At 48.0% G+C, this 23,226-nt stretch overlaps 1 protein-coding gene across 2 annotated transcripts in view; it reads right to left on the reverse strand.

The window, feature by feature from the left end:
- Nucleotides 1-23,226, reverse strand: part of TRIO (trio Rho guanine nucleotide exchange factor) — a 4,621,980-nt gene that overhangs the window by 2,008,892 nt on the left and 2,589,862 nt on the right. The window lies entirely within an intron of this gene.

The following is a 23,226-nucleotide window of genomic DNA, read 5'->3' on the forward strand; positions in this document are numbered from 1 at the left end:
GCACCGAGGCGAGAATTATCATGTCCGTGGAATTTTTGAGCCCAAGACCTGCTGAGGCGGGGAATAGCACCCTGGTCCCGGGCTAGACCTCTGCATCAGGGTCTGCCGCTCTAATCATTGAGCCACACTTCTCCACACTGTTTCTACTCTTTAATTACCTCCGATGTAGCCTTAAGTACAAACCAGAAAGACGTTTTCTCAACCACCTTTAAGGAATCGTGTGGTTCCACTGCAACATTAGACTCAGATGTGAAAATGCAAATCGCCAAAAGGTGCTGCCCACCCCATAATTTTCTGTAAGTTTCAATCTCCATGAACCACGGATATGTTCTAGTATACACCAGACAAAGAGTTGCCTAAGGTAAGTAACTTGTTTTTCTTGTGGCTACTTCTAACAGCAGATTCCTCCCCTTTAAAATATATACAAAAGTTGTTCCTCCCAAGGTGGAGGGTCTGTGGAGTGGGCTCAGATCAAAACATCTTGAAGGAACGAACAAGTGAAATGCCTTTCCCGTTGGACCTGGCAGTCAAGGCAGTAGTGCTCTGTGAAAATATGCACTGATGTTCACATTGTGGCCTGACAGATGTCAATAACTGGCACTCTGCATGCCACTGAAGTCATAGCTGCCTTTGCCCTGGCAGAATAAGACTTGGAGCCTTTTCGAAGCAGCTGCTTGCCAGTGCATAGCACATCTTAATGGGCAGGACAACACATCTTTACAATATCCTTTTCGCACTGCCTTACCCGTCTTCACCCCAGAGAATCCCACATAAAAAAAAAATTGTCCATCTGATGGTCTTTTTTGCGGTCAATGTAAACGTTTAACACTCTTTTGGGGTCCAACCGATGGAGACTCTCGTCTTTCGAGGGATGAGGTGGAACAAAGGAAGTTGGGAGGGTGACAGGATTAAAGAGAGTCATATCTTTTGGCAAAAAGGTGGCCTTTGTCCTCAACACTACCTTGTCTGAGAAAAGAGTGGTATAGGGTGGCTGTACTGATAGGGATAAACTCATATGAAGAGCTGAAGTGATCACATTGAGAAAACACAATTGAAAATCAAAAGGCACAATGTGCAGCTGTGCATGGGCTCGAAGGGAGGGTACATGAGGAATGTCAGTGCCAAATTAAGATCCAACGTGGCATTACAAACGGTTGGGCGGGAACATGTGCACCAACCCTTTAATAAAATGCATCACAACAAGCCATTTAGTTTCAAAATATTTTATTGTTGAATAAGTATGTGTAAACAACATCATTTAGATGGTCATACCCAATGAAACCTGCACGCCAACCAAGCTGCACAAAGATACCAAAAAGGATAACTCCCCATAGCCTTCCCAACCTCCTAGCCACTCACTTACAAAGCTAGACATATTGTCACATCTCAATCACCCGGGCATGTGAATGCCGCAAAACGGTGTAGTCAACAAGATCTAAGCCTCTTAGAGATTGTGGATTGGAAAGGTGTCTGTAGTCTTTGTTCAGGAATAACAAAATTGGTTTCCGTAATCTATTAACTGGACTGTGAGATCATGCCTATTTTTCTTACGTCACAGTAGGACCCATAGCTTGTGTTGCTAAAGTTCATAAGGTGGAGTGGTGGTCTGACCCCAAAGTGATAAGATTGTGTGTGTGGCTACACACAGGAGGTGGGATATTTACTTGGCTGCCAAGGAAGGTAAAGGTTATATTCCTTCCGCAGGACTACCCAGAAGGGCAAACTCAGGTAGTGTGTATATGGTCTGGCCGTGGATATGCGAAATGGCTAGAATTAACTTATCCAAAAAATCTCCCTACTATGGGCAGGTCCACAGGATATGTAAACGGGAACCCACTTCACCACAGCCACAGCAGGTGTTGATAAACAGTTGGAGTATGGCAGGTGTACGATGCCAAATGCAAAAGGTCGCTTTTCCCCATATATGGTAGGTGAAGTTATTGTTCATATAAATATTTTGTTCCCATGCTCTGCGACAAGGGAGATGCTGAGGTCCTTTTCCCATTGTACCTGAAGAACAAGTTACTTACCTTCGGTAACGAAGAAACATTAGTTAGATTCCTCACCTTAGAATATCCCCAGGCGTCAGACTGGATCCGGAAGATTTTTGTAGCAATACCCCATGCGCGTCGCTAGGCGTCGTCTGCGGCTCCGCGTCCGTCGTTGGCGTCGTGCGCCGGAATGACGTCGTCGGAGTACTTAGACGCCGCCATCGCGCGCTGACGTCACTTCTTGTACATAGCTTTCCGCGCCAGGAACGCAGAGCCATGCAAGAGACCGACACTGGTGCCAGAAAATCTAGGGCCCTGAAAAGAATAGCCTTAACCCTAGATATCAGTTCGCAGAACGGGGAGGATGGGTAAGTAACTTGTTCATCTGAAAGAAACACGTTAGTTAGATTCCTCACCTTAGAATAGATACCCAAGCAATACCAACCCCAGTGGTGGGTCTGCGAACCAATATCACACCAGAAAGTCCTGGAGGACAGAACGGCCAAAGAAGCCATCCCTCCGGACTTGGCTGTCTAGGCAATAGTGCCTGGCAAACGTGTGCAGCGAAGCCCACGTCGCCGCCTGACAGATGTCCTGCAAAGGGACTCCCCGTCCCAAAGCAGTAGTAGCCGCTGTGGCCCGAGTAGAATGGGCGCGCAGCCCAACAGGAGGGACCTTTTCGCCAAAGAATAACAGGTTTTTATACACAAAAGGACCCACCGGGAGATGGTCCGTTTGTGCACAGCTTTACCCTTCTTAGCACCCACGTAGCCAACGAAAAGCTGGTCGTCCACCCGGAACTGCTTTGTGCGGTCCAAATAAAAGGAGAGCGCACGTTTTGGGTCCAGACGGTGGAGCCGCTCTTCCTCTTTGGAAGGATGCGGAAAGAAGGTGGGCAAGGTGACAGATTGCCCAAGATGAAAGGGGGTCACCACTTTTGGTAGAAAGGAAGGACGAGGCCGAAGGACAACCTTGACCGGATGAACAGATAGAAAAGGAGGCTTGGACGATAGAGCCTGGAGCTCACTCACCCGTCTAGCCGAGGTGATGGCTACCAGGAAAGCAGTCTTAAGAGTCAGAAGACAAAGAGGACAATTGTGAAGAGGCTCAAAGGGAGCGCACATCAGAAATGTTAAGACAAGATTCAAGTCCCACTGAGGCATTACGAAAGGGACAGGAGGGAACGTGTGAGTAACGCCTTTAAGAAAACGTGACACTACAGGGGACTTGAAAAGAGAGGGCTGATCAGGAAGCCGTAAGAAGGCAGAGATGGCAGCAAGATAACCTTTCAAGGTGCCCAGGGCAGAGCCCTGCCGGGCCAAAGAAAGAAGAAAGAGGAGAACCTCAGAAAGAGGGGCGGAAAGGGGATCCACAACCTTTGCTGTGCACCATGCCACAAATTTGTTCCACCGGCAGGCGTATACCGTCTTTGTGGAGGGACGCCTGGCTGCCAGAATGATATCACAGACTTCAGGAGGCAAGTCAAATGGCATCAACTGCCGCCGCTCAATCTCCACGCATGGAGGTGGAGGCTGGACAGGTTCGGGTGGAGGACCGTCCCCTGCTGCTGCGACAGAAGATCCTCCCGAAGGGGCAGACGTATCGGAGGATCGGTCAACATACTGAGTAGCTCGGGATACCAGTACCTTCGTGCCCAATCCGGAGCCACCAAGATGACTTGGGCCCGCCTGATCTTCTTCAGCACTCTGGGCAGAAGTGGTATAGGCGGAAAGGCGTACAACAGACCGCAACTCCAGTCGCGACGAAAAGCGTCGCCGAGCGAGTGCCGCCTTGGAAATTCCAACGCGCAGAACTGCTGACATTGCGCGTTCTCGTCGGTGGCGAATAGATCTAACCAAGGCTCTCCCCACTGCTGAAAGAGACCTTGCGCCACCTCGGAGTTCAGACACCATTCGTGATCCATCATGCACCGGCGGCTGAGTTCGTCTGCTCTGGCGTTCAGAGAGCCCGCCAGATGTTGAACCACCAGGGTGACGCCCTGGTGTTCCAGCCATGTCCAGAGGCGCAGAGCCTCCTGACAGAGGGTCCACGACCCCACCCCGCCCTGTTTGTTGCAATACCACATGGCGGTGGTGTTGTCCGTGAACACCTGCACGACACTTCCCCGGACAGAGGGAAGAAAGGCTTTCAGTGCAAGCCGGATCGCTCTCAGCTCCAACAAGTTGATGTGGAGGCGAGACTCCGCCGGAGACCAGAGGCCTCTGATCTCCGCCTCTCCCATATGGCCACCCCATCCCAGGAGGGACGCATCCGTCACAACGACATGCTCCGGTAGGGGTAGGGAGAGGCTCTTGCCCGTGACCCAATCGCGGTCCGTGAGCCACCACTGCAACTGCTGTGCAGTGCCCTCCGAGATCAAGACATGGTCGGACAGGTTGCTGTCATGCTGGGCCCACTGAAACTTCAGGTCCCACTGCAGAGCCCGCATGCGCCGCCTGGCGTGATGCACTAGTAGGATGCAGGAGGCCATCAGCCCCAGAAGCCGCAACACTAGCCTGACCGAAACCCAGGATAGAGGCCGAAAGATGAGATTCAGGGCCTGAATATCCCGGACCCGCTGTTCCGGTGGATAAACCCGGAACCGCGCCGAATCGAGAACCGCTCCGATGAAAAGGAGCTTCTGAGAGGGGCTCAGGTGTGACTTCGGCACGTTGATGGAAAACCCCAGCAAATGCAGGAGATCCGCCATAGTCTGGAGGTGGGAAACGACTGCCTGGGGCGAGCCCGCCTTCAACAACCAGTCGTCGAGATAGGGGAAGACTGGAACCCCTAATCTGCGCAGATGAGCTGCGACCACCGCCATCACTTTCGTGAACACCCGAGGGGCACTGGTAAGGCCGAAGGGGAGCACGGTGAACTGAAAGTGCTCCTGACCCACCGTGAACCGCAGGTAACGCCGGTGGGCCGGCAGGACGGGGATGTGGAAATAGGCGTCCTGCAAGTCCAACGCTACCATCCAGTCTCCAGGGTCGAGGGCAGCTAGAACCTGAGCCAAAGTCAACGTTTTGAACCGTTCCTTCCGGAGGAAAGGATTGACGTTCCGGAGGTCCAAGATAGGGCGCAGGCGCCCTTTGCCCTTCTTGGGAACCAGAAAGTAGTGGGAATAACAACCACGACCTACTTCTTGGCTCGGAACGCGCTCGACGGCCTCTTTGGCCAAGAGGACCGAAACTTCCTCTCGCAGAAGATTCAAATGATCCTCCGAGATATGGTGGTGCTGCGGTGGCATGGCTGGAGGGGTCGTCTCGAAGGGGAGGGAGTAGCCCCTTCGGACGATTTGCAGCACCCACCTGTCCGAAGTGATGGTATGCCAGTGGAGCAGGTGATGGCGAACCCGGCCCCCCACTGGCGAGGAATGGGCCTGAAAGCTCAGACTAGGAAGGCTTTGAGGCGGATGCTGCCGGGGTGGATGTGGACTGACCGCGTTGTCCTCCAGTACCGCCTCGGCGGAAGCCACGTCCGCGACCGTGTGCAGGCTGGTTCTGCGGCCGGAGGCTAGGCGGACGTGAGGAGGTGTCCCTTCCTTGGCCACGAAAGGAGCGAAAAGCGGAAGTTTGTGGCCGCGGGCCGAGAGGCCCAAGGACTTGGCCGTAGCCCAGGGGTCCTTGAAACGAGCCAGCGCACTGTCCGCTTTCTCACCAAAAAGGCGAGCGCCATCAAAAGGCATGTCCATGAGAGTGCTCTGGACATCCCCTGAAAAGGACGTGGACCGCAGCCAGGCGTGACGTCGAAGCGCCACTGTGGTAGAAATCGCCCTACCCAGCGAGTCCGTAGTGTCGAGTCCACATCGGATGGCATGTCGCGCTGCATCTCTCCAATCGGCCAGGGCCGAGGAAAGCCGTGCCCGGGCCTCCTCCGGGCATAGGGGCAGCACTTCCTCCACCGTATCCCACAGAGAGAGGGAATAACGGTGCAAGAGACAGGCGGTGTTCAAAGACCGCAGGCCCAAACTGAGTGAGGAGAACAGCTTTTTACCGAACTGTTCCAGTCTCTTGGAATCCCGGTCCGGTGGAGCGGACGGGAAGGAGGATTGGGAGGTAGAGGCCTGGATAACCAGACTCTCGGGGGTGGGGTCTTGGGACAGAAAACTGGGGTCGCCCGGAGCAGGGCGGTGGCGCCTGCACCGTTCCTATCCACAGGAGGGACTGTGGAGGGCTTGGACCAGGTGCCCTGCAGAACGTCAATGAGGGCCTCATTGAATTGCAGCAGAGGCTCAGTGGAGCATGCGGCAGACTGAAGCACCTCAGTGAGGATGTTAGTCCTCACAGCCAAGGCAGGCAGCTCAAGCCCAAGGGCCGCGGCCGCCTTGCGCAGCACCACAGAAAACGCTGCACCCTCCTCCGAAGCCACAATCGGAGGAGAGATGAATCCAGTGTCCGGTGAGGTATCCAAACCACTGGCCTCCCCCAGTTCATCTGCCCAGTCCTGTGCAAGTTGGCCCTGAAGGGCCAAAGGGTCCTCGGACCCCTCCCAGTCACCCCCATCATCCGATTCCTGGTAAACAGGAGGAATGATCGGAGCCAGTCGATAGACATAATGTGTCTCTAGCGGTGTCGGGCGGCGCCGCATCGGCGTCGGGACCGGACAGGGGCTGAACCGGGGATCGACGTCGACCGGAGTCGGTGTCGGAGGTGGCACCGGTGTCGACGCCGGCGGAGGAGGCGTGACGAGGTCGACCGGCGTCGACGGGGCCCCAGGCAGGGGCCCCTCGGGGATCTGCGGCGTCGGGGCCGGAGCCTCCAACGGCGCCGGGGCCGGAGCTGCCGGCACGCAAGGTCGCCCAGTCGAGTCCACGGGGCCCGAAGGCGCGCCAGCGGGCGTCGACGGCGGGGCCAGGCTCCTCATGGCCGAGAGGAAGGCACTGACCTCCGCCGGCGTCGCGTCAGTCGCAGGGACCGGCGGGTATGGGGACGTGCGTGGCGCCTGCGGCTCCAGCGGAGCCGCGGGGGTGGAACCGCCCTGACCATCGGCCGAGTCGCGCGACCGGCGAGGGGAGTCCGAAGAGCGGTGTCGCCTCTTGGACTTCTTGGAGTGCTTCGACTTACCCGAAGACTTCGAGCCAGAAGAGTGACGATGTCGAGGGCGGCTCCGCGACTGATCCTTGGACCTCCTCCTGGACCGGGATTGAGATTGGCGCGGAGCCGAGTGGCGAAGCTCAAGAAGCTTGCGGGACCGCTCCCGCCTAGCTTTCGAGGTCAGGGCCATACAATCGGAGCACGACTACGCGTCGTGGTCGAGGCCCAAGCAGTACAGGCACCGGCGGTGATGATCGGTCACCGACATCAGTCGGTGACAGTCGTCGCAGGCCTTGAAACCAGGCATCCTACCGGCACCAGAGTCGAGAAAAGGACCAAAAAGAGTCAAAAAAGTTAGTCAAAAATTGACTAAAGGGGTAGCTCCCCCGGATCGGCGCTTACTGGCGCGGAAAAAAGAAGAACTGAAGTCAGCGCGCGAGGGCGGCGTCTAAGTACTCCGACGACGTCATTCCGGCGCACGACGCCAACGACGGACGCGGAGCCGCAGACGACGCCTAGCGACGCGCAAGGGGTATTGCTACAAAAATCTTCCGGATCCAGTCTCACGCCTGGGGATATTCTAAGGTGAAGAATCTAACTAACGTGTTTCTTTCAGATTGGGAAGCTTGTGTGCATTTCTTGGGTAGCTGAGGAGTGCATATATTTCACAGACTGGATGTTTAGTGTTGGAGGAATTTTTTGACAATATCTGCTCTCTAGTGGCCCATTCCTTAACTCCACTGAGGGCTACCCAATGCCTAATTTGTAGGTAGTAGAATAGTTTCATCTTGGAATCTCATACTCTTGCTCAATTTCCTCTAATGATTAGAAGGTGCATTCAGAGTAGACATTCTGGTGATCAAAGCATCCCTTCCACCTTCAAATCTGGAACTCACAAGTCTCCATCTCCAGCAAAATGTCAGAGCTGCCAATTATTGGTGTAGGGTGATGGGAATGTAGTAAAGACCTTCTTGGTGCGGTGGAGTCCCTAGGATAGCCCTAGTTACTAGAGGGTCATAGAGTTTACCTTGCAAGCTCGCAGGAAGCCAAGGAACCTCACCCAGTGGTCTAGCAAGCAGGTACTGGTCTATAAAGAACCACTGTTTATCGTTTTATCCTTTCAGCCATTCAATCATGTATTGTAACTGTAGGCAGTAGCGTAGCTAATCAGGTACCTCCAACCATCGTCTCTTGGCTGTCGCATGCTGGTCTTTGCTGAGAAGTCTTGGTCTCCCACCATCTGAGATGTAGGCCACAAAGGCTGTTTGCAATTGTGTTATACACTTCCTTCCATGGGGAAGTGGCAGGATCTGGAAGACATATGCCACTTGACAGTGCAGCTATTCTTACAACCCAAGTGAGAGCATGATTTTTCCTGGCTGCCATGATACCCCTAGTTTCCTTCACAAGAAATTTGTTCTGAAGCAAGCCAGGGAGTCGGCCTCAACTGGATGATGAGGAATTTAGTACTGGCCAGAGACCTGAAGAGTGGTGTTTTGTGTTTCAGAGACACAGCACGGGTTCCCCCCTCCCACTAGCACCAGGCCCTCTGGTTTAGTCTTATAGATCCTGTAATCCATCAAGTAGTAGTATGTGTTCCTAGTGTGATTGCCCAAGTTCAGTAAGGGTAGGAAGTATATCGTCCACCAAGGCGGACAGCTTGAACATGTTCTGACTCAAAGATGTTATCTAATTTTCTACTAGAGGGGTTTCAGGAAAAGAAACAGGGAAAGAGGACACCCCTAGCGAGTGCATCTGTCTATGTGTATATAGACAAGAGGGCTGTCTATTGACTTTGACTCTTATTCGAGGATTGTACTATAGGGCAGGGATCCAACAAAGGAATCCACTGCCCAAGCCAAATCGCATCAGTACAATGAACACAATTATCCAGTCTACCCTGTCAAACACTTTTTGAATGTCACATAAACCCCAACACCCTGCCTTCAGGATTGATAAGGCCTGCCATAGGGGTGACTGATAGGTTTATATGTGCAGTGATAAGGATAGATATAGTGAACCTATATCTAAGTAAAGGGTGCATGCACCACCTTACACAGGCTGCTGTAGCAGACCTGTGGTGTCATTTTAAATGGTCTCCCAGGGGTGGCATAATACATGTTGCAGCCCCTGAGAGGCCTCTGGGGTACCTATGCCCTGGGTATATAGTATACCATATACTAGGAACTTATAAGAGTACCCCAGAATCCAATCTGTGGTGTACCTAAAGTACATGCAATCAATTTAGAGAGAAAGCAGCTAGGCTGGGGACCTGGATAGCAGGATCCAGACAGACTAAGTCGAAAACAGTGAAACATCAGCAAAAAGTGTGGGTAACTATAAGAAGCAGATCCTACTCTCCTACAAGTGGCGTAGCTTTTGATGAGGAACTACTGATAGTTCTAAGAGGGCTGTGAACCATGGTTGTCGGGCCCATGTTAGAGCAATCAGGATCATTGTGAGGGAATGCTGTTTGAGTTTCTGAACCACTAGCGGGAGAGGCGGAAAAGCGTAAGCAAATTTGCCTGACCAGTTCATTCATAGCGCATTGCCTTTGGACAATGGGTGTAGATACCTGCATGCGAAGCTTGGGCATTTTGCGTTTTGGTGTGTGGCGAACAGGTCTATTTCTGGGTGGCCCCACATTTGAAAGAATAGAAGCAGAACTTGAGGATGAAGTTCCCATTCATGGATTTGCTGTGTTTGGTGACTAAGTAGATCCTCAATTTGATTGTATACTCCTGGGAGGTATTCTGCAAGGAGATATATGTTTTGAGGAATGGCCCATCTTCATATGATTTGAGCTGGGTGTGAAAGCTGCAGAGTGTGTGTGTCCCCCTGTTTTTGTATGCACTACATTGCTGTCATGTTGTCTGTACGGACTAGGACAGCTTTGTTTGCGAGGTGGAGTTGAAAACATTTCAATGCTAGGAATATCACCAACTATTCCAGGTAATTTATGTGGAAGTGTTTTTGTTGAGGGGTCCATGAGCCCTGAATGGTATGGGTTTGAAGATGAGCTCCCCAGCCAGTGAACGATGCGTCTGCTGTTAGCACTAACTGTGGAACTGGGTTGAGGAAAGGCCGCCCTTTGGAAAGGTTTTGTGTGTTCCACCACCGCAGAGAGCGATGGGTGCGGTCGTCTACCAACACCAGATCTGTTAGCTGACCTTGAGCCTGGTTCACTGACGTGCCAAACACTCCTGTAAGGGACACATTTGGAGTTGTGCATACAGGACAATGAGAATGCAAGAGGCAATCATCGCGATTAGCTGCATGAACACTTGCTCTGGTAGTGAGTGTTGAGGTTGACATTTTGCTATTAGAGCTTGTGTGGTGCTTATCCTGACTGGGTTGGGGTATGCTGGAGCTTTTGAAGTGTCTATTGTAGCCCCTAGATACTGTTGTATGCTGGATGATTGGAGATGGGATTTGGTGAGGTTTACCATAAATCCCAAGTCATGAAGCAGTTGGATTGTTTTGTGTGTGTGTTTCACACAGCTGCTGTGTAACTTGGCTTTTATGAGCCAGTCGTCTAGATAAGGGAAGACATGAATGTGCTGTCTTTTTAAGTGGGCCGCAGCTACTGCAAGGCACTTGGTGAAGTCTCTGGGTGCTGCAGTCAACCCAAATGGGAGGACCTTGAATTGGTAGTGTTGACCATCCACCACGAACCTGATATATTTCCTGTGAGCAGGGTGAATGGGAAAATGAAAGTAGGCTTCCTTTAAATTGAGAGTGGAGAGAAAATCGCCTTGTTGAAGTAATGGGAGCACATGTTGGAAAGTGACCATGTGGAAGTGATCCGACTGAATGTAGAGATTTAGCAGTCTGAGGTTCAATATGGGCCCGAGAGATCCGTCCTTTTTTTAGGTCTCGCTGAGCCCAGCGCATGCGCTGGCTCAGAGAGACATTTTGTAAGGGACTTTTCAAAGTGCTACCGCTGGCATAGAGCTACAGTGCACGAGGCGTGCATGCGCGCAAAGCAGCCATATGGCTTTACGTCGCCGTCATGCTCTAGGCCAGCCAGCAGCACTAGCGCATCATCGCGATCACTTTCGTTTTCACAGCGATCGAGATCGCGATGACCTTCGTGGCCAATGCTTGTTTTCGTTCCCGCTAAGTGGCAGCAGTGTTAAGCTAATGGAAGTATCGTCCCTCTCATTTTACTCAGATTTCATCACAATGACCTTCTGGTCAATGCTTGTTTTCATTCCCGCTAGGTGGCAGCAGTGTCAAGCTAATGGAAGTATCGTCCCTCTCATTTTACTCGGATTTCACCGTTGAGGTTGTTTGGTAATTCCTGATGCTGGGGCTGAAGTCGGCTTTGTAAAACAATGATCGCAGGTGTTTTTCTCGGCTCTTACGCTCTGTCAGATATCCTCATTTTCATTGCTGTAATTATGCTGCTACTCAGCCCCTCTTAAGAGCCCGAGTAGACAGCGGGTGAAAATAAACACGTTTGGTTTTCTTAACATGTCCAACAAAGCACCTGAAAAAGCAAAGACCCTTGGAAAAAAATTCCAGCCTCCTCCAAGACTGCTCTGAATTACTACCCCGACCATCCAACATGTACTAACCTCTGTTTTTCTCCAAATTTTGTACTATGTATATCGAATAATATACAATGAACACTCGCAACCCATCAACTAACTCCTCAACCTCCTGCGTGCTTCCTCCACAGCCTGTAAAAAATGTTTACGGGCGAACGTTTGTACGTCCTCGCTTGTCGAAGTGATCTGTGGTGCTTCTCAGAGGGTAGCAGAAGGTTTTCTGAGTTGAGCAAACCTCCTACTCATAATGTTGTGTTATGGAAGCTTCCAGAAACGGGTTGTGGTCTCTCCATTGCACGCGCAGAGCACATATTTATACTGCAATTTTGTTTGTACGTGTGGATTGGGAGTGGAATTTTTTTATTCAATTAGTATCAGATATTATTGGGTATTGCATGCTACACGTCGTCACAAAAAGCTATCCGTATGCAGTGAGATGAAAAACTGATGTTTCTTGGCTCACCAACATCAGAGAACTTGGAACCGAGCATCATACATTCACAGCATGCATTGATCAGCGGAATCCAGCGAGCGTAAGTAAAATATAAACTGTGCGAACTCCAGCCGGCTGAATTCCTACTACAGAACTACAGAAGTTAGCGTTTCTGTCTGGTTCGTAGCTTGAAATGCATAAGCCAAGTTATTTACTAAGCGTATGTCCCTGGGAGGTGTGTGGCTTGCTTCACATAGTGGGGCTAAGTTAAGAGGTTGGGCCCAGCAGACATAACAGTGCCTCCAATCTCGTGCAGAGATTGCCAAAATGTTAGCTACGGGTGAATCTTACATTACCGCCTTTGAGATAATCTTTGGTGTTTCCAGTTGACAAACAGACCACAACCACTCTGCAAAGACCACTACTAGGTTAATTGGTTGGTCTCCACCTCCTATGTAGGATTCCCTGCCGCAAGGGACCGCACCCCAAGCACAGTTTACAGTAAACCCCCAAAGGCTTCTATTTCTCGCATGTGCACATCACACATCTTAAAGCTAAATGCAACAGTCCCTGTGACCAAAAACAAATTTTCGCCGTCGACAATAAACTGCTTCTGGAGGTGAAAAATGTCAGTGTTGTCTGGATTTTATTGAGTCAGTTCACTGTCCAGTGCTGGTGATGCAACTGGCATGGGTGAAATTGCCTCTCACACAAAAACATTGGAGGACAAGGATCGTTGGGTCAATCATTGTTCCTCTGTGGCTCCTTGGGCTAGTCATTGTTCCTATGGGGCTCGTTGGGCCGGTCATTGTTCCTTTGGGGCTTGTTGGGCCAGTCTTTGTTCCCCCGGGGCTCTTTGGGCCGGTCATTGTTCCTATTGGGCTCGTTGGGCCAGTTATTGTTCTTCTGGGGCTCGTTGGGTCAGTCATTGTTCCTTTGGGGTTTGTTGGGCCGGTCACTATTCCTCTGGGGCTCATTTGGCCGGTCATTGTCCCTCTGGGGCTCGTTGGGCCGGTCATTGTTTCTCTGGGGCTTGTTGGGGCGGTCACTATTCCTCTGGGGCTCGTTTGGCCGGTCATTGTTCCTCTGGGGCTCGTTGGGCCGGTCATTGTTTCTCTGGGGCTCCCTGTTGTGACCTTGCAGAGTCTGCGCTAGCTACCCTTTCTAATAAGTACTGACGACCCCTCCAGTAGTGCGCTAACAATGGTGTAGTGTCATCCTCAGAATGCTTATTCAACCATTCCTGCACATTTGTGTCCCTAACCCAGATTTAAACTTATATCCGAACAAAGGTAGAGGTCTTGGCATCCTTAACTCCACTTGTAAATTGCATATGTATATCAGGATCTCCATAATCCATCCAGCCAAGTACTTATGCCCACCATAGGCAGGCCTCGCTCAATTTTCAGTTTCAGTCTTAGTGTGCACCCAGCCTAGGAGCCAGTACAAGCACTTGACTGCGTTGTGTCTCACATTTGGGCTACGTTCATGCTTCCTGGCTTCTCCCTCTGTCTGTGACTGTGCATCTCTTCTAACTGCTCGATCGCCGCCGTCCCAGGCTTCGCAGTAGTTTCCTTAGGCTGTGCTGCTGTTTCTGAAGCTGCCCCAATACTGAAAGAATGAATTCCATATTGCCCGTACCCCAAACCCCGTGAAGGTAACATGTTTCGTTCATTGAGTGGGGATCTGTTCCCACATTCCAACACCTCCTTATGACCCCAGGGCTCTCCCCTATTGAGACTCCTCAGCAACAGCAGCCTGGCACAGTAAGCCCTTTCATTTGGTCCTCTGAAGAAGTTTGAGGCTTGGATTCATGAGTAACCGAGTTACAGGGGTTTACTCCATGGGACCAGAGTAGTAACTGAACTGAGTTCTGTGCTAGTGATCATGTAGTTCTAGGTGAACATGCCTCGGTTCTGCGTATGGTTCATAGCGGTTGCAGAGACTTAATAATAGTGAACTTTTATAACAACATAGCCGGGCACAAACAGGGAAAGTTTATTTCTGACATAGAGCAGGCCATTGATGCCTTTTTATTGAGTACACCCAAACCTGCAGCCATCATATGGGTGGGAGATTTTAACATTAAATCATGTACCTATGCACTCAAGGGGGCTTGTGGCCATAGGGAGGAGTACTCGGGAAGGGAAACAACATGTGTATATAATCATTTCCCGCATAACAACTATGGTAGTGCTCTGAACAACCTATTGGCCAAATATGATCTGGACCTCCTAGAGTGTGATAAGAACAAAAACAACGTTAGATGTCCGACATTTCACGGGAGGAACAGTCAATCATTTATTGATCATATTATGATATCTTGCTCTGTAGCTTATATCAATGTTTGGGTGATTGAACAAAAGGTCAGTGATCACAACAGTGTAACCGTTGAACTATTGGGTTGGGGAATCAAAAGGAATACCTTTGGTCAACCAATTCAGGACATTGTTGCAGTAAGACCGAATGGGATGAGAGTGAAATGGATAAAAGTTGACCCTACTAAACTTGTTGCCAATGTGATCACAAACTGTTGTGGTGAGGTTGAGTATTGCTTGTTGCTGGACCCATGCCCACGAATTCTGCTATCCAAATTCCTAACTATTACAAAAACCATTGAGAAATCCCTGACACACAAACCTCGGAAATTAAGGAAAGTTAAGGCGGTGTGGTTCGATGACCATTGTGCGCAGTCATTAAAAAGGTTAAAAATTTCACTTGATGCCACACCAAGAGACGTTTGTAAGATCAGGGAAGAGCGCCTTAACTATAAAACTGCACTCTCCATTAGGAAGAAGGAATTGCAGGATGCGGCATGGGAAAAATTAGATCTGGCTGCAGATACCAAAGATCATAAACTTTTTTGGGACACTGTAAATAGTCCATTCCTGAAGAACGACAATGTCCCCGAACTAACCTCGCATGTCAGTTGTCAGGCCTGGATAGCTCACTTCACTGGGATTTTTAATTCTGATTTTACTACTGTTTTTAATTCTAATGTTTTAACTGATACTCCAACCTGTTTTAAATGGGAGAAATTATTGTTCTCGGTGACACTAAGCGAGGTGATTGTGGCAATTGAAAAGAGTAAGGGGGGGAAAGCCCCGGGTCCAGATGGGGTCCCCGTGGACTTCTTCAAATCTGAGATTGTTTTATGGGCCCCCATTTTAACCCGTTATTTTAATGCTGCAATCGAGGACGAGTTACCAACCTCATGGGGTCAATCCATCTTAGTACCACTTTTTAAAAAGGGTTCTAGGGCTGAAGCACGAAATTATCGCCCAATTTCACTTTTAGACTCGTCGTTAAAGATTTTGAGTCGTATACTTCTGGTGAGACTAGAGACCTGGGCCGAGGACAATAATGTTCTTTCGCCTATTCAGTTTGGGTTCCGAAGGGGTCTAGGAACTATGGAGCAGTGCGTGAACCTTGAACTTATCATCGGCAAGTACACTAAAGCCAAGGAGGGGAATTTGTTCATGTGCTTCGCCGATCTAAGTTCTGCTTTTGATTTAGTGGAACACGCACTGCTCTGGCCAGTATTACTTGACATGGGCGCACCACCTGAAATCATCCACCTCTTGGCTAGAATGTATAGTAATCTTTCAAGTAAGGTTAGATTCGGAACAAATGGTGAATGCACCCCCCTTTTTAAAATTGGTAGAGGGATCCGACAAGGGTGTGTGCTTGCTCCCCTTTTATTCTCCCTTTTTATAAATCAGGTTGATCGATTTTTACAAGAATTTTATGCCGATGCTCCCATCATCAATGGTAAGCAAATACCCGTCCTATTATATGCGGACGACGCGGTCCTGATTTCTAGGACCGCGAATGGGTTGCAAAAGTTAATCGAGAAGTTTCATATTTTTATTCAGGGCAGAAAGCTTAAAATTAACAAGGGTAAGACTATGACTATGACCTGTGGTAAGAAAATAAAGAAAAACAAGTCATTCTTTTTAGATGGGGATAAACTTGAGGCAGTTCGACATTTCTGCTACTTAGGTATCACCTTTTCAGGTGATGGGAGATGGGTAAACGAGCAATCCTGTGTTGGTATGAAGATGACCAGAAATACAAATTGCATCTTCAGATTCGCCTCGAAATTGGGGGGTCGTAGAATTCGAGAGATGATTTCCATCTATAATTCAAGGTGCATGTCCTCTGTTTTGTATGGAGCAGGGATATGGGGATATAATCGCCAGATTGCGCTGTCCATCCAGCAAGAGGAAAACAAGTACTTGAAACGACTATTATGCCTTCCTGCTTCTGCCTCAAACGAGATTACCCACAGAGAGCTAGGCATAAATTATGTCACAGATCTGATTGCATTGCGTCCCTTGTCCCTATGGCGGTCCATATGGGCCAAAGAAGAAACTAGGTTTACCCAGGAAGTAATTTTGGACTGTATCCGATTAGATCGGCATTCGAAAATCCCCTGGTTAGAACATATTCACTCCTGGTATAAGATTCTCTTTGGCCAGGATATTTTTAAAGATATTTTAACAACATCGGTTTTAACAAAGCGTAACCTTAAAACCACTTACTTGGACCATACAAAAGGGACCAGAACGAAGGAGTATGCAATGCAAAGTACGTTCAAATTATATTTGGAGTATAACCTTAGTACAAGATTCCCACCTTATCTTATATTTGTTAGTATTAATTCTCATCGCTTCGTTCTAGCACGCCTGAGGTTGGGAATAGTCCACCATTTGGTGGCTTTCCCAACCGTAAAAAAACCCGGGTTATGTCTGTGCCCATGCGATGGGAAATCTAAACAGAGCATCTGCCACTTTTTACTCTTCTGTAATTTTTATTCTGGTTTTAGAAAGTTTTATTTGAAGCAATTATTTTTAGAATATAAGACATATAATACAAGAGCCGCAATACAATTGTTGTTTGATTTGGCTTCCCCAAATGTGTGCTATCGCGTGGCCACCTACATTTTAAAATGCACCTGGCACAGGAAATCAATTATTATATGATTCCCTCCTTCCGTTATCCCCGTTCACCCCGTTGGCTATTATATTTATGACTATTGGTGATTTACTGTTAAGTTACATTGTTTGTTGTGTATTTATTTTTGTACTGACATTTGCACAAACTTTTATTACAAACAAACTGCTGCTAAAATGTCTAAATTGAATTAACTCCCCCCCTAATAACCATTACTAAAATGTACTTAATGATTACATTTAATTCTGTATTCAATGTGATATACTTTATTGATCTAACAATCTTGGCATGGATTGTGATGTGATTTTAAATGTTTTTTTTTTATTTTTATTTTCATAAATTTGATTCTTTATTGTTTTGATGTATGTTGCTATATGGTTGTACTTGTACATACCGAATAAAGCATTTTGAATTGAATTGAATTGAACTGAACCCAGTCGAATCATCATTTGCGATTGTACTACCGAATATCGATGTTAAGAATATCAAGACACAGGACTTTCGTGGACAAAATATCGAAGACAAAAATATCAAAAGGTAAATGTATATGTACTAATCCTGACTCCACATCTACTTACCTTGAAGATACATGTATCATATAGGTACATATCTGTGGAACTAGGTATAGAAAATCTATATTTAATTTTCAGTATTTTGGATTCAATATTTTGTCCTTGGATTGTGTATTCGTTTTTATTCCAGGTTTGATGTTCAATGAGCATGCCAGCATTAACATTGCAGCGATATCCGGTGAGATTAACTAATGTTCTGATGCCAGAGCACCACACAAGCTAGGATTTAAAGAAACACAATCTATTCCCTTTTCCCAGTAATTAAAGGAACTCATCCTAATACAAACAAACTCTAAAACCGGTTCAAGGTTTCCTTGAGGTGCACTACGTAAATGATGAATATACTGTCAGAAAGCTGTTTTTGAACATTACTAGAGCTTCTTGTTTTCACTCTGCATTTTCTTTCACCATCACATCCTCTTGTTTCTGTTCCCACCTTCATTTCAACCATGATCGCAACATATCCTTCACCTCACTCTGCATCTGACATACTTCCTAACCACCGTGGTTTTTCGTACTCCTCTACAAGCTGTCGGTAAGCATATATCTAATTCTTATGGATGCATTTTTCCTCCAGGTTCATGACTTTATGAATTATCATTCCAGGCACCAGCCTTGTCCAGAAAGGTTTTCTTTGTTTGGAGTCTTGACGCGGTTTCACAACTCCATTCGATGACACTGAGCTCTTTCTCATTATTGGAGAAGATCCAGACGATAAAAAAGATGAGACTGGTGTGTCTGGTTCCATTGTCCAACCCTGCGCAGGTGGACGCCTTCTGGCGTGCTAGGCACCCTCTTGCCCAGATACCCCCAGCCCCAAAAGGGAGCACGTTCTTGCTGGCTGGTGCCTTCGGCTGCTCCAAACCAGATTCCTCCCATGATGCCTGGCAATATGTTGATGACTGCAGGGCCCTTGTTTCCAGTCAATGAAGCCCTCTTGGATCATGTCATGGATACATGGAAGAAACACTTTTCTTGCCCTGCAGTCATCAACATATTGCCAGAGATCATAGGCCTGTTCTGAATGATCTACATTTTTTGGTGCTGTGTCTCTTGTCATTCACCCATCTCTGGATAGTCTACTGGTTGGAACGTCTTCCATAAATCAGAAACTGAATACCTTCCCTATGGTGCCTCCTGGAAGAGAATTGAATAAACTTTTTTTTTTTTGCAGCATTTTATATAGCTGTCAGACTGTCAGTAGCCGAAGAACTTGGAAGCCACCAACCTCGGAAGTCTGCCAGCAGCAACGATGGCACGTAGAGAGTTCCCTGCTTCTCCCGTGTACAACCCCACGCTAAGGACAACAAAACACCACAGCGTTGAGGGGGCACCCCGGGGGAAAAAAGGGAAAATAAAGAAGTCAAATGATATAGTGCGTGATCTGCTGTGTCTCCTATCCTCGGGAGGGAACTGCACTGGGGATCTAGCTCCTCGTGGGCGCACTGCAGAAGGGGGTGAAACAACAGAGAGACAGTTATCCAAACATGGGAGGCGGAACAACTAAACTCGCTATGCCTCCCATATCCCCAGGGTCCAGCATTTACCACAGGAGTTTCTTCTCTCAGGGGAATAGGATGTCTTCCCCAGAACTCAAAATGTCACGGTGCTGTTTCATGCATAGCCAAGTGCGGACTGCTGTTCTGAATACAGCAGGGTTCCTGATCCGTCTGCAGCGCGACCCCAGCAATCACTGTAGGACACCACAGCTAAAAGAAACCAAGTAAGCCACCCAGGACAGTTGTTTTCACTGTCGCGGCTATGTCCGTAGGAGCAGCGCGTCCGCGCCTCCCACCATGTGCACCTAAATACCTGATACATGCGCCCGTTGATTCAAGACTACTGGCAAAAAATGTTGCAATGTATGAGCACGATTTGGGGACTCCCTCTTATGCCCGAGGCCAAGAGATGCCTGTTGAACATCTGGGAGCCCACGGATCTAAATGTGAAGGGGAGGATATGGGCCACACTGGGGCAGATGATTGCTAAGCGTAATATAGCGCAGTCATGGGGAGCCGCCGCGCCACCGAAACTGAAGAAATGGAAAGAGGACATGGACTGGTATATGGTGAGAGAGAAAACAGTCTATGTAGCCCGGGGATGTCCCAAAAAATGGATTGCAATATGGTCTAAATGGAATGTGTATCGGGGAGGACTGTGCGAACCCCCACATATCCCATCACCCGAGGAACATTGTATGGTTTGAATATCACTGCATGGCTGGTAATTTTGTACGCTATAGCGAAAGTACTGTACTGATGCCTCTAAAATACGGCAACTAATTTGACGTACGATACCTATATCTGTAACGCATGACTCTGTTGTTACAGTTCAATAAACAGATTAAAAAAAAAAAATACCTGATACAGGGGCGTCAATACCTCAGACGAAGGTCCGAAATACGTTGGACCACACTGGATACCGCTGATTTACATGGGCTCAATACCCTCGCTGAGCTGAACACAGGGTTTTTTGAAGAGTTAGCGAGCGCTCGTCCTCCAGCGGGGATTACCATCCGCTAAGCGCCGCTTCCTGGAATTGCCAGTGAGTTTGTCAAGCCCCGCCCCAAGGAAGGGGGGGGGGGGGGCTTTGTTGTCGTGGTCTCGCGATAGGCGGATCTTCCAGCATCCCGACGATCAGCATCCCATGGCCTTCTGGGACTCGTAGTCAGGTTCCTGCTGCTCTTTTCAATGCACGCAACCGGGCCAAAGCAGGGAGTGCCCGCCTTCTTCCCCACATGTCTCTGTACTCTTGCAAGGATCGTGACAATAGCTCGAACTTGACCCGAATCCAATCGGGTATCAGAGCGCTTTACATAGCACCAGTTACGTTACATGAGGACACACATTCCTTTTTTGTTAGGCACGGGGAGATTAAGTGATTTGCCCAGAATCACAGGATGTTCAGCGTCATTACCGAGACTCAAACCCAGTTCCCCAGGTCCGAGGTTGAGTGCCCTAGCCGTTAGGCCAACTTGACTCTTTAGTCCATCAAATATTTGTTTCTGGCAACCTGGCGCTCTGCACTGCGAATGCCATCTGCCTTCTGGGTCGATATGTTCATGCCTTGAGATTTACAAAAAGATAGCCGTCATATGAACAATCACATCTCACAATGTATACAATTTCATGGCTAAGTATAATGTAGAAAGGAGGTCGTATCTTTGGTGCTATACTTGGTACCCAGACCTCCTACTACTAGGGGAGTCAGAGGCACAGGATCCAGTGATCCAGTGCATTAAATCAGATACAAGTAGATACCAAAGCACTCATGGAGAAGTCAAATAGAACATGTATCAGGACCATAAATGTAAGGATGCCAGTAGATTGAGTCCAGTTCACTTTATTGTGTTAACATAAGGTATTCAGCACAAAGTAAGAGGCGTTATAATACACAGCTACAGCCGACACGTTTTCTTCACACAGGGGACTTCTTCTAGGCTGTAAAGTATACAGTACAACGTCAGATGCATAACTATACAAGCATTGGCATAGCCAATAGGTCTCGTTTTTGGGACCTTATAAATATTTAGTTATGGAACTGTTGCATGGCTAAAGACTTATAAGGTCCCAAAGGCGAGACCTATTGGCTATGCCAATGCTTGTTTGAATTAGGAAATAGAGGGAGTAAACCCCAGTGCCTTGGGGAGGCAAGGGGACTGGTTCTATTGCATGTTTTTGTAATAGAGAGAGAACCTCTCGTTTGAGAACTGTTAGATGTTCCGACGACATTGGATGTTGTCTGGGAGGAATGTTTGGGGGGTAGAGGTGAGTTCCAGCAGTAACCATACTGGATAATTTGTCTTACCCACTTATCTGTTGTGATTGAATTCCAGACAGGTAGGAACTGTGTTAGACGTCCCCCGACAGGAGTGGGATGATTGGGGGGAAGTGCAGGGAAGTCACTGTTTGGTGGTAGGGGAGGTGCGGTTATTGCTGCCGCGACCTCTTCCTTTACCATTGTTGCCTCTGTAGCCTCCGCGAAAGTATCCTTTGGAGGACGTTTGAGTGGGGCTCTTATAGGACGAAGAGGGATGTTCTGAGACAATGGTTTTGGAGCCAGCTCTGTAGAAGGAGCGGTGAAAAGAGCCTCTAAGGGAAAGGAATTGTAAGGCCCCCATAGACTTAGCAGTTTCTGTATCTTTTTTCATCTTTTCTAAAGATGTGTCAACTGAGGGCCCGAAAAGATGCTCTTGATCAAAGGGCTGATTTCGAATAGCGGATTAGACCTCCTGTTTGAATCCGGAGACTTGGAGCTGAGCGTGTCTGCGCAACAAAACGCTAGTGTTAATGGCGCAAGATGCGGTATCAGGCGCGTCAGGCGCACATTTAATTGAAGTGTTTGTGATCAATTTCCCCTCTTGTGTAAGGTCATTGGCCTTTTGTTTGTACTGGTCAGGAAAGTGTTCCATGAGCTTTTCAAGTTTGTCATGGTGAGCCCTGTTGCAGCCGGCCAACAAAGCTTGGGCATTGGCAATCCGCCAATGATTTGCAGTCTGTGACACAATACGTTTATCAGATGCGTCTATTCGTTTGGATTCCTTATCAGGTGGGGGGGTGTCACCTGTACTCTGCGAGTGTGCCCTCTTGCGTGCATTAGACACCACAAAAGAATCTAAAGGGACCTGACGTTTAATGTAAATTGGGTCATTGGGAGCTGCCTTATACTTTTTATCTAGCCTGGTGTTTAGAATCCTGGCTCTGACAGGGTCCTTAAAAACTTCTGGGGCATGTTTGAGCATGCCTTTTAATATTGGCAGGGTGTGCATGGACTTTTGCGAGGGTGCAAAGGTTTCAAGTAAAAAATCTTCCTCTAAGGGATCAGACTGTGACTGTACCCCGTGGTATTGGGCAGCCCTATGGATAAGTTGCGCAAACCCAATATTGTCATCTGGTGGTGATGGCCTACATGGATAGAGGTCCGGGTCATTATGTGGGTCGGGATCTGTGTTGTAGTCATCCCAAGGGAAATATATATTATAATGTGTTGGTTTTAGGTTTTGCTCTCTTTCTTTGGAATTCTTTGAAATTCTCTTATCATGAGTTTTGTTGTTAAGACTGTAACTGCACAACTGACATTGGTTTTATGATGTTGTATTTTGAATTATATAATATGAATTACCATAGAGATGTAATGTTCATACTAAGTGCTTTTCTTGAACACTGCATTCAATGTATATGTGGTGAGGTAATCATAGAATGATATGCACTTAATATGTAGATAACAATGTAAATACTCTTTTGTTATATAGGCCCTTTTTCTTAAAATGTGAGTTAACCATTGGCCATTTATTATATATGGCAAATATACAGTAACATGTACTGCCAGATTCATGGTTTTTAAATGCTCTGATTTTGTATCTGTATATAGGTTAGTGTTTTGGGAATTAAATTATATTTTGTATAAGAGACGAAACGCGTCGGCTATGGCTCTTTCATGTCAATGAGGCTTTGATACTCCATGCCTGTGGAAATATGAAATAAAGAAAATAATTTATTTTGGAAAATTACATCTACGTCTTGGACATTCCTTTTAATATAGTGGACTTTCTCTTAATAGTGCTGAACCTTGTTGTATTCATCCCAAGGGTCTACGTCGTGTGGAATGGTATGTGCATCATCATCCCCAAGTGGATCTATATTCCCACCCCCATCGGTATGATCATCCTCAGTATCAGATGTTTGA

This window comes from Triturus cristatus, chromosome 5_1 (genome assembly GCF_964204655.1).
Source record: "Triturus cristatus chromosome 5_1, aTriCri1.1, whole genome shotgun sequence".
NCBI lineage: Eukaryota > Metazoa > Chordata > Amphibia > Caudata > Salamandridae > Triturus > Triturus cristatus.